This window comes from Excalfactoria chinensis, chromosome 10, assembly GCF_039878825.1.
Source record: "Excalfactoria chinensis isolate bCotChi1 chromosome 10, bCotChi1.hap2, whole genome shotgun sequence".
NCBI lineage: Eukaryota > Metazoa > Chordata > Aves > Galliformes > Phasianidae > Excalfactoria > Excalfactoria chinensis.
Window position 1 is genome coordinate 17,714,483 of NC_092834.1, and position 12,940 is coordinate 17,727,422.

Genomic DNA, 12,940 nt, shown 5'->3' on the forward strand with positions numbered 1-12,940 from the left:
TAAAAAGTGAATTTTAATTACTGTGTTTGTAGCATGTTTGGTCCAGCAGAAAGACTGCACGTCACTATCACTTGGACTCGTCTTAATTTAATCACCCATAGAAAACAGAAAGAAAGTTTCTTCCAAGGAAGAACAGTTTTACAAATTGCCAAAGGTTGATTAGGGAGAAAACGTGTTCATTTCGTTGTGCTTTATTTAAACTAATAATAATCAAAAGCCAAAGTAGCATCAAGGCTCCTGTCTTGTACTCTGGCACTCCTCATCCACCTGGGGGCTGGGGTACACGTGTACAAAGCATCATGGTAATACAAACAGGACTATTACCTCCTGTCTTCCAACAAACCAGAAATAAGCTAAGAAAAACCTGCCTGCTTTACAACCAATTGTTTACTGGCCATCTACAGGATACCAGGCAGTTTAAAGAGCACAAAGGCAGGGCTATCCTTTATCTTCTTTCTTGTTTATTTCTTTTAAAATAGCCCAAGTATTTGTCACCATTAAGCTATTTGTTAGTATGTGCTGCAAAGCAAACATGGGAAAATGCTTTTGGTCCTTCAAGCCCCTGTACAGTTCTCATACAGGAAAATAAGAGTCTTCAATTTGTGCTCGGGGCACTGCTTCTCATTTCCATACCAACTGCAAGCAGAATATTCAGGCACTATAATAAACAAGTGACCAAAACCCTGTCCTCTGCTGTGCCACACAGGTAGCTACGGTGCTGTCTGCACTGCGCGTTTGTGCTGGGGGGTTTCCCGTGAACCAGGTTACTTGACCTGGCAGTAAGCAACACTCAGTACCTCAAGGTGTGATTCTCCTTTTAGAGAAGTCCAAGAATTTAAAGGTGATCTGTAAGGCATCATTAGAAAATGGTTCAAGTGCAATCACAGACACAACTGAAGCAAGGAAAACCTTTACTTGTAAAGAAAGGCCGTCCTGTAAGCATCTTAGCTTCCTCAGTCCCTTGGGTTTTTGGTTTTAAGAGATTTACCTTCTCAAATGGCCTTAATTAACAAATTGACAAGGTTCCCTCTATCACTGAGCTGCACAGAAAGTCTCCCTGCCTCCAAAGAGACTCCAGCTGCCCTCAGGAGGGGGGCTCAGCCTCCTGCACTGACTGATTGCCTTCTTCCCCGTGATTCAGAGAGAGCTGGGACCAGGCAGGAGGAGCAGCGTGAAAGGAACGGCAGATAGATTACACTTCTGTAGGTTCTATCATCCCTGTATTCTTCTACCTTCAAGAATTCAAAGATGAATTAAGAACAGAAAGGCTGAGCTTTCCCTAGTGACAGCTGCAGTCTCAGTCAAGATTAGATTTGCGATGTCAGTATCCAAATCCTTGAGATTTGGTCCTTCCTGAGGATAAAAAGCAGAAACAAAACCAAAGCCAGAGCAACCTACAAAACTCCTACTTGAACACACACACACCTGTGAGCACACACTTTGTGTGAAGAGCCCCAAGTTTCAGCACTCAAACGACAAGAAAAACAAAAGTCAGCACAAAAACAGTTTTACATGACTACCAGTATAAGCCCAACCAGCACTCCAGAAACTTAAAGCTGTTGTTTTAATATAAAAATTCAGCCTTCCTGTCCCTGGGTCTCCCACCAGGCAGCCCTTCTGCCCAAGCCAAGCCATCAACGCTTACAAAACCCCACTTACAAACACAGGTTTTTTTTCCAATGGACGTTCAGATCCCCATCAGAACAAACACAATGCACTCAGTTTTGCTTTGCCATGCTTTGAGCTTTCAAATAAAACCTAATAGAACACTGAAAGGAAAAAAAAGGAAAGAAAGAAAAATCACTCGGAAGTGACAGAAGTCATTTTTAGCCAAAGTTCACTTGGGAAGAGCTTGCTGAGAAAATATCTGTGCACCCACTTTTCCCCAGGCTGTTAACCAGCTTAGATCTGGCATTCTTCATTTACACTCTTCCTGTGGTTGAGATCCTTGGCTTTTCTCACCTCCTATAAGAGTCAGTTCTGCACAAATGCCCAGCAATTGCAACCTTATTTCTTCATTCTGCAGGTCAGCACAAGTGCAGCAAGCAGGCTGAAACTCAACTCCACTCCTACTTTCAGACTTTTAAATCAAGATGGAAAAAAGAGGTCTTGCGCCTCATTGCCAGTTCACACACTTGAGAGGCAGCCGACAGAATAAGCTATATTTGTTAGCTGCATGCATGTTATCCTATGCCACTTCCTCTTGAAAACATGAGGCTGGTTTCCAGGTCACCTTCTCCAGGCCTCGCTGCAGGCTGGAGCAGATCAAGTCTGCTGATGGGCTCCAGTTATTCTGGAAGCAATGAGGCGCCCACGGAAATAACACCGCAGAGCTGAGAGCAGAGGATATCAAGAGAGAATGTGCCAAAACAGCACAGAAGGGATGAGAGACTTTCAAGAAAGCAGATGCTCAGCCAGGTTTCAGAGGTAACATCAAAAAGGTTTGCCAAAAAAAAGCCTGTGAAGACTCTGCATTGTCTGCCTTAACTCTGCGCAGAAAGCAGTGGATAAAAAAGCAGTAGTGTTGGTAAATACATCTGCCCCGTGGTAAAGGAGAGGAAGTCAGACAGCATGGAGAATTTTCCAGCCCACACTCTAAGAAAAGTTTTGCAGTTTGGGCACTCCAACAAGCGCTGGTAGAGCTGCATCTACACTTAAGCCAAGCAAGTTCAAATTTCATTGAACCCTTGGTTCAGCACAGGGATGCTTTGTACATACAAGAGCTTAATAAGCACGCCTTTCTGTCAACCAGCCCCTTCTCTCACCCCATCAACTCAGTTAAGTGGCACCACGTTATTAAGGACTGAACTGGTGGATTTTGTGGAGGGTGTCCTTTCTCCTTCCACAAAAGCAGCTTGATTTGTGTTAACATTGGCCTGAGAAACCTATACAGAAATAGCCCTGGTCTTTTCCTTATGCTCTGCATATGTAGCTCCTTCAGTCATCTCAAAGACTGTCACAGTGCTCTGACAACTCTCCAAATGCGCTACAGCTGGCTAATGCTTCTCTCCTAAGGCCCATGCCCAAAACATGACTGAGTGCTCCAGCAGAGATGAGCTCAATGGTAAGCAAAGACACGGTGCCATTTCATATCTTTTGGAAGCCCTACAAGGTCTTTCATACAAGATACAGACAGCAGGGTCTGTAGCAGAAGCACAGCACCACTGACTGCATGGGTCTGTGATCCCACCGCTCCCAAAATCCCTCAATCCTTTTCTCAGAAGCTGCCATGAAGCTGGTTCTTTGCCATTTAATGTTTGACTAGCTGATTACTCCTGCCTAACTGTATTAACTTGCTTTTGGCTCCTCCAGATTTTCCTCATTCCAAAAAAAGTGTACTGATCTTGAACCTTGTCCTCCTCCTTTCAGCTTTACGTGGTGTGAAATTTTAACAAATATAGCTTACTCTGTCATGCGGGCTGTGAATGAAAGGCATCTAATAGAAATTACTCGGAACACACAAGTGCAAAATCCCCCACAAAACAGCCTTCATCGCCATCAGTTCTTCTGGGACTTATCCAGCCCTTTTCATGGCCATACTACAGCAGTGAAGTTCAGCTCTCCCTCCCTCCTTCACTAGGAAAGTGTTCTTAGATATTTGGTGGTAGAGGAAAGAATAACATCATCTTTCTTCCATGAAACTTTTTAAATGCAAACTAGAGAGGTCTGAAATATTTCCAGCTAAGCTGACTGCTTTTCTACGCCTCTAGCTCATCCTCTTTCCCCATTCAGTGCCTTTACATTGGAAGAAGGTAGATTTAGACTAGGTACTAGAAGAAATTCTTTGCTATGAGGGCAGTGAGAAACTGGCACAGGTTGCCCAGACAGGCTGTGGATGCTGCTCCCTGGAAGCACTCAAGGCCAGGTTGGATGGGGCTGTGAGCAACCTGGGCTAGAGGGAGGGGTCCCTGCCTAGAGCAGGGGGGTGGAACTGATCTTAAAGGTCTGTTCCAACCCAAACCATTCTATGATTTGAAGTATTTGGGATTTCCACAGCCCTGCTCACCTCTTCACAAATACACAGTTAAACAGCAATTCTGAAATTGCTTTGGCTAAGATGAAGCTCAGCACACACGTGGTCAATCCAAAAATAACCAAGCAGTTCTTCTAAGCTGTCCTTTGTCTATCCTAGCCAGTTCTCCCAGAGTTAGATCTGCTCTTCTCACTGAAAAAGGACCAAAGAAAGCACATTTGAGACATTACGCTGACATAACAAGATTAAGTTGAATCTGCCCAATCCTTCAGCCCTTTCTTTTTTTCTTTTTTTCCAAAGAAGGATCATCACAATCATTCACACGTTCTGGTCGATGCATCGCACTGTGTACATCTTCAGGTGAGGAATCTCCCAGAATAGCAAGCATTCAAGTGAGAAGAAGCATCCCTCCATCAGCCAGTTCATTGCTGAAAGAGGTGAACAGTCTGGCGCACCAAAGTAAAGCAAACAACTGCCTGACATAAGCCTTGCAGAAGTGGTGGCATTCTGGAAAACAACTTCAGACAAGCACCCTGAGCTCACATTACTCCTTAGCTTATTTGAACCACCTCCTACCAGACCAGCACATGTGGTAGCAATATGTGGCAGGAGACATCCCTGCTACCAGTGCTGTAGGTTCAACTCAGATCCATTGCTGCCACTAGAACTATTTGGGACTGATGTGCTCCTGGCAATGGCCATCAACCACCTTCAGACAGAGGACTTGAGTCTCAGAGAACTAGAACGGAACACTGTCTCATTCCAGTTCACAGGGATTGAGGCAATAACAATCCAAAAAGAAAAAAGTGGAGCACAGGTATAATTTCAGAATTACTTTCCAACTAGAATAAGTTAGGGAAACCAAAAATCTCTCACTGAAAGGAACACCCAAGGATTCAGTTGTTGGCAAGAGCAATACAGGGCTCTGATGAAGGAATATCACATTCATGATGTTTCAATTGGAAGGCGTGATACTTATCCTTCTGATTCGAAGCAACTGACAAGTAAATAGGCAACATCCTTGAAAAGTGATGCTCAAAATACAAGTATTAGACAAAGCCCTCACCAGACTGGCAGGAACTACTGCAGAGTCCCTTACTGTGCGTCCCAAGTCAGTGACAGAAGACCCAAGCTCTCTTGCTGCAGGACTGAACTTTTAGACCAGTTTTCACCAGAATGTAATTAACGCTCTCACCGGCCCTCGGAATCCTAAAAACGGTCACCTAGACCACATGAAAAGATGTCTTCAGGAGTTACACAAATGGATTTTATCTCAAGATGCTACAAACATTGTTCTTTGCAAACTGCCACTGAGAGCTCACCGTGAACTTGCTTTGTGGTTTTGTTGGAATATACACTGCTAACAAGTGCAGTAACTATATGGATAAACTGCTATATGCATTAGTCTCTCCATAAAAAGTATGTATTATTAGCAGGTTGGGTTTTTCAACCCCTAACAACATCAGAAACATGCTGCACTGGCCAACAAGCCATGTTTGTATATGATAATATGCTGTAGCAGAACTACGGTACAGGAAAAACATAATACCATACATACAGACCACCTGACCAAGTCAAACTGCACTCCATGACCGCATACCCCGAAACACCAGAGACTTCTTATGATAATTTCTGAAGCACTCCCAAAGCCCAATAACACACACAGTGGCTCTGAAGTTCACTCTCAGTGTAAAACCAAGAACAATGTCTCCAAGCTGCATCCTCTAAACTCCATTTCATTTCTGTCTTTGCAAAGGCTCTACAATACATAAATAATGAGATAAAAATGGCATTGCACTTAAGCATCAAGAAAAAACTAAAAAGCATAAGAGCTCGCCATGACTGCAGATAGATGGCATAAATCCTGCGGGTGCTTTAATAACTCCAAAGGAATGCTGACAGTGGAACCTACAAGAGCAAATGATGTAACATTATAAAATAAGTAATGTCATGTATAAATCTAGACTTCCCCAGACTTACTAGATTCCTTTCTCCTTCAGTACAAGCAGATTTCCTCTTTTAATGATTTAATACACTATAACAAAGATATCCATCAAAAAGAGTAACTCATCTCTGTCCTTATGTCATTAAGCAGTGTGTGCTAGCCATGATGACTGAAGAATGATGTGGGGGCTCCAGTCCAGTCCAGCCTTCACAGGACGGGGCTATGCCTTCAGGTCTGCAAGGGAGGTGCCCCTACATTTGTGTTGTGCAGAAACCTGTAGAAAACCCCTCTCCACCCTTACTACAAAGAGCCCTGTTCTGTGCTGCAGAAAGGCAGCAAGGTAACCGCTTGTTCAAGCAAGTCCCCTGAAGGAGAAGCATAAAAAGCTGGATGCTTCAGCCCTCCTCTTCAGTTGGTCATCATGTTTGCATCTATCTTCTTCTAACACAGACCAAGGAGACTGTGCTGAGGAAATACTAACAGCCTGGGATACCACAAAGAAATGGTGTTCCCAACCATTCTGCTCAATAAAACCTGACATTTCATGAAGTTATGATCCACGGTGAAGAGCCCCTACCCTCATACCAAACAGCCCATAGCCTGCTGTCACTTCCCCCTCCTGTGGTTTTCTGATGGCATTCAGATACAAAAGAAGTTGTGAAAAACCATTTCCACACACGACGCCGTAATGGCTCAAGCTACAGAGCTGAACAGTTTTCAACATAGTGTTGAATACAAAAGTCGAGGTACTCATCATCACAATGCAAATTCATACAGCAGAGAAGGAGATAAATTGTTTCAAGGTTCTGTCTCCGGTACAGCCAGGAGCGTACTTGTCCTTCAGGCAGCTCTGTCAATAAACGAAGAATTAATTCAAGCAAAGCACACTGCAGAGGTGCTTTCCCAGTTCTGCCTATGCTTCCACTCACCCTTCTCTTATTAGTGACAAATTATCAACTTCATCTTAACTGCTCTTCCTTAAAGATCTCAAGCAGGAAATTATAGAACAGCAAAAAATAAATAAATTTAGCCCATTAAAAAAAAAAAAATTGTATGCGGAAATAGGACTGAGAACAAAGCACCCAACCGGCACGCAGCGTGCCTGCAGTACAACAGGGAGAAGTAAGCGGCCATGTAAGCGGCCATGCATTTAGCCTAACTGCTCCTTCTGTAAGTGATACCATCTCCTCATAAATTATTAAATAATGGGAAGGAAAACAAGATAATGATCAACAGCAAAATCTAAACACAGATTGTAATTTCAAATAGCAAATGTCTTCGGAGATGCATTTATGGCTGCTGCTTAGCTGTGCGGCCCATCCGCTGCCCAAGGGAATCAGAGACTTTCCGCCGGGTTCTGAACACATGGAAGCAGCTTTCCTATTTACAGCACTGCTGGTTTCAGTTGACTGAAGTTCTGTGACCGTGGGACCCTTAACCAGTCAGGAACAAGTGCTCCCATGCTGAGCCCCAAACCTTATGCTGCTCTACAGAGGGGCTGCAGCTGTCCCAGGCTTGGAAAGCATAGAAGCTGCGCCAGCCACTCCTACTGCAGCTCCACACGGCTGATGTTCCAAGCAGTACGCCTATGCAGATGGGCCAGAACAAAACCCCAAGCAAGGAGATGTTGAACCCTGAGCAGCGTCAGCAGGCCATGCTTCAGAAATCACTTCTGTGCACTTTGTATTCCTGGTGTGCAAGGAAGAAGAATCCTATATAACTGTGCAGAAAAATATCAATTTAGGTCTCTTCCAGCTGCTTAAGAGCAATCCCTGTATTATCTAGGAGTCAGATGTAGAAGCTGTGTCCAGCAAACCTTGCACACAGTGAAAGGAACATCCCTTCAAAGTAGTTCTGCTTCTATGATCACCAAAGGAGATGCAGGTTGGACCACATAATGTCAAACATCCATTTACTTTTGTACTTTGTCAGCCCAGTGAAGGAACTGCTCTGAACACACACTGGAAAATTTCAGACTAATTTCACAAAAAGAGCTTGAAGGGTTTTACAAATTGTTCCTTTCTTGTTTCAATCAGAATTAGCCAAGCTGCTCCTCTCCTGGCAGAAGACTACCAGGTTTCACTCCCACAGCTCTCCCCAGCTGACATATACCCTCTAGGACTGCACGGGGTTTTAAAAATGGTGCCATGTTTCACCTGATACAAAAGACAAAACATTCTTTCTTGCCTAAGATATCCTCTTTCTATTGCTATTAATGACACAAAGAAGCTCAAACGATAATAAGGTAAAGATCTTTTTGACTGGAACTCTAGGGAGAGCCGTTATACTGCTCACCATCTCCAGGGACAAGCTGCTCAATTTGGCTCTAACAGCACAGCAGCAATGCTTTCAGGGAGACAGCTGCCATCCACAAGGCTCTACCTCAGCAAGGTCTTCTCTAACGTCAGATTTCTCTTCATTCTCATCTGTCAAAATAAGCCACCATCATTACCTTTCACATGAAATTAACAGTATGGCTGAGATTCCTTTCCCTGATATTCCAGCCCATCTTTAATGCTTTGCTCTTATTCCCTTGCAATTTTCTTCCCTGCACTTCAAGCAAGAAGCTGAATGTCTCTGCTTGTAACTTCACAGCCCTGAAACCCCACCAGCACAGCTCCCAGTTCCCAGCTGCTGCCTTCAGAGAGATGGTGCGTGTCGTTTTCATGCGCCTCCCAGTTGAGCACAAAGAATAAAAGGAAAGCAAGCAATTTTTCTTTACTTATTTCTGATAGTACCATGGTTTCCATAGGAAAGCCCATCAGTGGTGTGGACAAGAGTTCCTTTCTTTTTCCTTTAATTTTGCCAGCAATCGTTTTCTTTGCCAAACTGGTCTGAGAAAAGATTTTTCTTCAAAAAAACGACTAGAGGTCTCTGTAAAGGCACCTACAAAGGAAAACTTATTTCTGTTCATCCTTGTGAACAATAGTTCTTTGACTTCTCCACAAAGACAGCTCCCATGTGCTAACTAGTGACAATGCTACGCTCTTAGAGGAGGTGATGAAGGATTTCCATTTTTCCTGCTGGAGAAATAGAGTTCCCTCTGTAAAGTTCCAGTCCTCTGGGCACTCATGTATCAGATTAGTTACTTTGGATAGGTGCAATACTGGAAGCAAACAATGGCTTCCAAAGGGTTAAAAACAGAAAATAGTCCTGGAAGCTCCCAGTTCAGGAGGTCAGGCAGCAGACTGCTCGTCCCAGTTGCATTTTCAAGCAGGCAGATACTTAAAGATGGTTTAGAACATAAATACTGAAACAAATCTCCTACACGTCCCAAGAGGATCTTGCTGAAACCCATGACTTCTATATTTTCCCAGAAGTAAAGGTGCTGAGCATCCGAGGACTCTACACAAAGGGTAAAGCAACAGCAGTATTTCTCAGAACCAACAAGGTTATGGGTCACCCAACGGATGCCTTCCATGCAGCAAACTCCTTCCAGGATGCGTTTTAAGTTAGACAACATTGTGCTTCAGCAAACGATCTTCCTGTGTGCCAGGACTTCGTTGTCTCTACCCATTCAATTCAGCACTTCAGAGTCATTATGGGGACTGAAAGCATGCCTGCAGAAGAGTAGGGAGCAGTAGGGAGCAGAGGGGAATGCTGCTACAAAGCCAGGAGTGCTCCCATCACAGGGAACAGACAGAGGCAAAGAAAGGAACTGGGTATCTATGGGAAGTTTAAAGCACAAGACGAGTTGAACAATAAAGATGCAAGCAAGAACCAAACTGAAAGCTGCTGAACATCATTTCCAGCATCCCTTTAGAAAAAGACCTCTGGCACACTTCATGAAAAAAAGCCCTTAACAAATACCTTTAATGTCAGATCAAGCAAGGATTATCTAAGGGGACCAGGAAACAGCAGAACAGTCACATCTGATCAGAGCCAAAAATCCCTTTAACTCAGCATCTTGTCACAGTACAGATGAGAGCAGGTACCAGGGAGCACCCCAGAACAGCACACACACAGCAGTGCTTCCCTGGGTTAGCCCAGAGCATGCTGTGCTCAGTGAGGGACACCCAGCAGAAGAGGGCCCTGCTTGTCAGCTCTGCTGCCCTTGGGGAAAAGGAAACCTCTGCTGGGACCTCACAGCCAGCCTGCAGAGACAGAGAGAAGAAGTGAGAAGAATGTGCCAGGAAGGAACCAGCAACCAAGCAGGGTGACAAACAGCCAGCACAGTACAAGCAAAGTGCCAGCAAGGAAATCCCAGCAGACCACCAATGTGCTCTGACCTTGAGCCTGGCTGCATTCACTTACAGAACAAATTCATGCTCCACACGCACTTTGGGAAGCTTACTGATGTTTTGAAGTCATTTTAACCAAAGAAAAATGTCAATGCTGATATAAAATCCCTGAATCATCAGTCACACAGCCAGGATCAGCACAGCCGCATGACCCCAGCATTAGGCAAAGCACTCATCAGGTGCCAGATACTCAAGAGTTCTCCTCATTTTTATCCCCTCATCTATTTCTATGTTGGTTTTCACACTGAGGGCTGACTGCTCATATTTGAAAACCCCACCAGAAATTGAATACCTGAGACAAACAAATGCCTTGGGATAGAGCATCTGACGGTCACCGACAGAAAGCAATAGCACATAGCCCTCAAGTTATTTCCCTAGCACGGGGGAGAAACCACGAATTCAACACCAACTGAGAGACAGAAGAATACACAGTGTGCTCTGCACTCACCACCAGCCACACCACCCACTCGTAGGGCCACAGTACAGCTCAGCTGTATGACTACAGGGCACTGCTGCAGCACCACTGAACACGGATCTGTCCCCCAGCAGGATCTTTGGCAATGGCCTTTTGAAGCTGAACACCCAGAATAAGCCAGAATAAAGCAGCAACCACTGAGGTCTGCATGAATTCAGCAGGGTTAGGATCAATACTGGCGAACTGTGCTGCACTGGAGGACCAGCAGAAGGCTCTGGCTATGCTAGCACTGCCCAGCCAACAGGGGAGACTTCTCTCTGACCAAAGTGCTTCACAGTGAGCACATGGCACACTTTGCATCAGCAGCTCCGGGCTGCATCCGTGCACCAAATGCTGTCCCAGAACGGCTCAGTGCAGCTTCAGCATTATAAATTAACCTCATGTCATATCCCAAGCCAAAACATGACAGCAGCATTTGCAGGCCTTACTCATCTTTTACCACGCACAAACATGATCTGGAATCATAAAGAAAAAAAATCCACAAGTCTTATTTACTGCAACTTAATTACTTCAAGTGCACTGAACATACAGGGAGCAAAGAAAATCATTGGATTCTCGCTTATTGCTTTTTTAATACACAAAAATCAAATAGCCACAATTCAGGAAGGCGACTGCAGACTATCAACAAGATCTTTGTATTCAAAACAGATCTACGAAGAAATCTAGTTGTGCTAATCCTTTACCATAACTTCGTACTTGTGTCATTTCACCCAGCTGCCATTTTTCCACACTAGATCCCTACTAAGCTGACAGTGAACACTCTAAGTCAAGGAACACACCGGGACAAATAGCAGAATGTTTCAGCTGGGCCATGGCTATGTCACTCATCTGTTAGGAAAGGGGAGCAGCACAGCACCGGGCGAGCACTGCCATTCCTGCACCTTCACATCAAGCAGCACAGAGGTACATATAACTCAAATCGAGAACAGAAACCATGTGATGTTAATGGGGCATGTCTAACTGCCATCATTTTCCTCATTTGATCTCAGCTGAAAGTGCAGCAAACTGAACGGGAAGGCCAGTTTCAAAAGCTCGCTGCAGATTCTTGTCTCTTCTGGAAGCGTATTAATGAAACAGTTTCCTCTTTCATTTGTTAAAGACAAACAAAAGCTTTTTCATCTAGCTTGTTTATTCACTTAACCTTCTAAATTCCCATGAAGCGCTGTAGCTTTGATTGGCACCGTTTTTTTCAAAGCAAAGTAACTGCAGCTTTGCAAACATATTAGCAAAAATATTTGCAAGTATTAGATTCGTAAATGTTAAATAGATAGGCAAGAAGAAAATAGATTCCTTTACTCATTTATAATACAGATTAGGCCATCAGAGTAGGAACACAAATACATTTAAAAACTTACATAGAAATAAATGGCAATTTATTATGTTGTTAAATGAACAGGCCCGATACATTATTAATTTCATCAATTATGGCAACAAAACCCCAGAAGGAACTAACAACTCCACAGAAACAGAGCAATCCCCACTTCCAGCACTGACAACTGCACACGGCGCCGATCTGGAACAGATGGCTCAGAAAAACCTGTGCAGACTGTGTTGATATGGCCCTTTGGCTTTGGCTCTGCCTTCTGAGTTTCAGGATGCAAAAGCTCACCTGGAGAGGGGAGCTCACGTATGAGCCACCCAACAGAGCCTGCAAGTGAAGGCATACACAAAGTATGGGCACTCAGTATTTCTTCCCAGTCACGGACCACGTTTGAAGTGCTCACACGAAACATTTGCACTCCTAAGACAACAAGCTCTTCAACAGCCTGCACAGTGGGATCAAACTAGGGGGCCACTTACTGCCTCAAATAAAGCTTCTCTTGATACAGTATTTCTCCAAGACACAATCTGGATACAGTTCTGAACCTCTCGCCTTATTTTGCAGCTGAAGGAACTGCGTGCCCCAGAGGGACTGCTTGACTTTGGCTGGAAGGGATCTCTGCAGATCACATAGCCAGCCACCTGCTCCCAGCAGCCCCGTTCCGATCAGGTTGCTTGTGGCTCTGGCCAGCCAAGTTTTAAGCATCTCCAAGGATATGCATCAATAGAAAGCAAACGAGCAAGAAGCATACATGTATGCAAAGCAGGAATGCACAGTGAAAGACATGCCCCCAAAATGCTTTCCACTACTTCATTTCTGACATACAGCAAGGTCATTAAGTGCGTTCATAACAAATCCCCTGAAGCCCCAAGCAGCAGCACACAAATACAGACACACTAACAGGCAGCATTAGGAATTTTCTGAGGAACCCAGCAATAAGAGGTCAGTGCCAACTGAAGACTTCAGGGTAAACACAGAGGTACTG

At 44.3% G+C, this 12,940-nt stretch overlaps 1 protein-coding gene across 8 annotated transcripts in view; it reads right to left on the bottom strand.

Annotated features, from left to right (window-relative positions):
- NEO1 (neogenin 1) overlaps positions 1-12,940 on the bottom strand; it is a 171,742-nt gene that overhangs the window by 122,003 nt on the left and 36,799 nt on the right. The window lies entirely within an intron of this gene.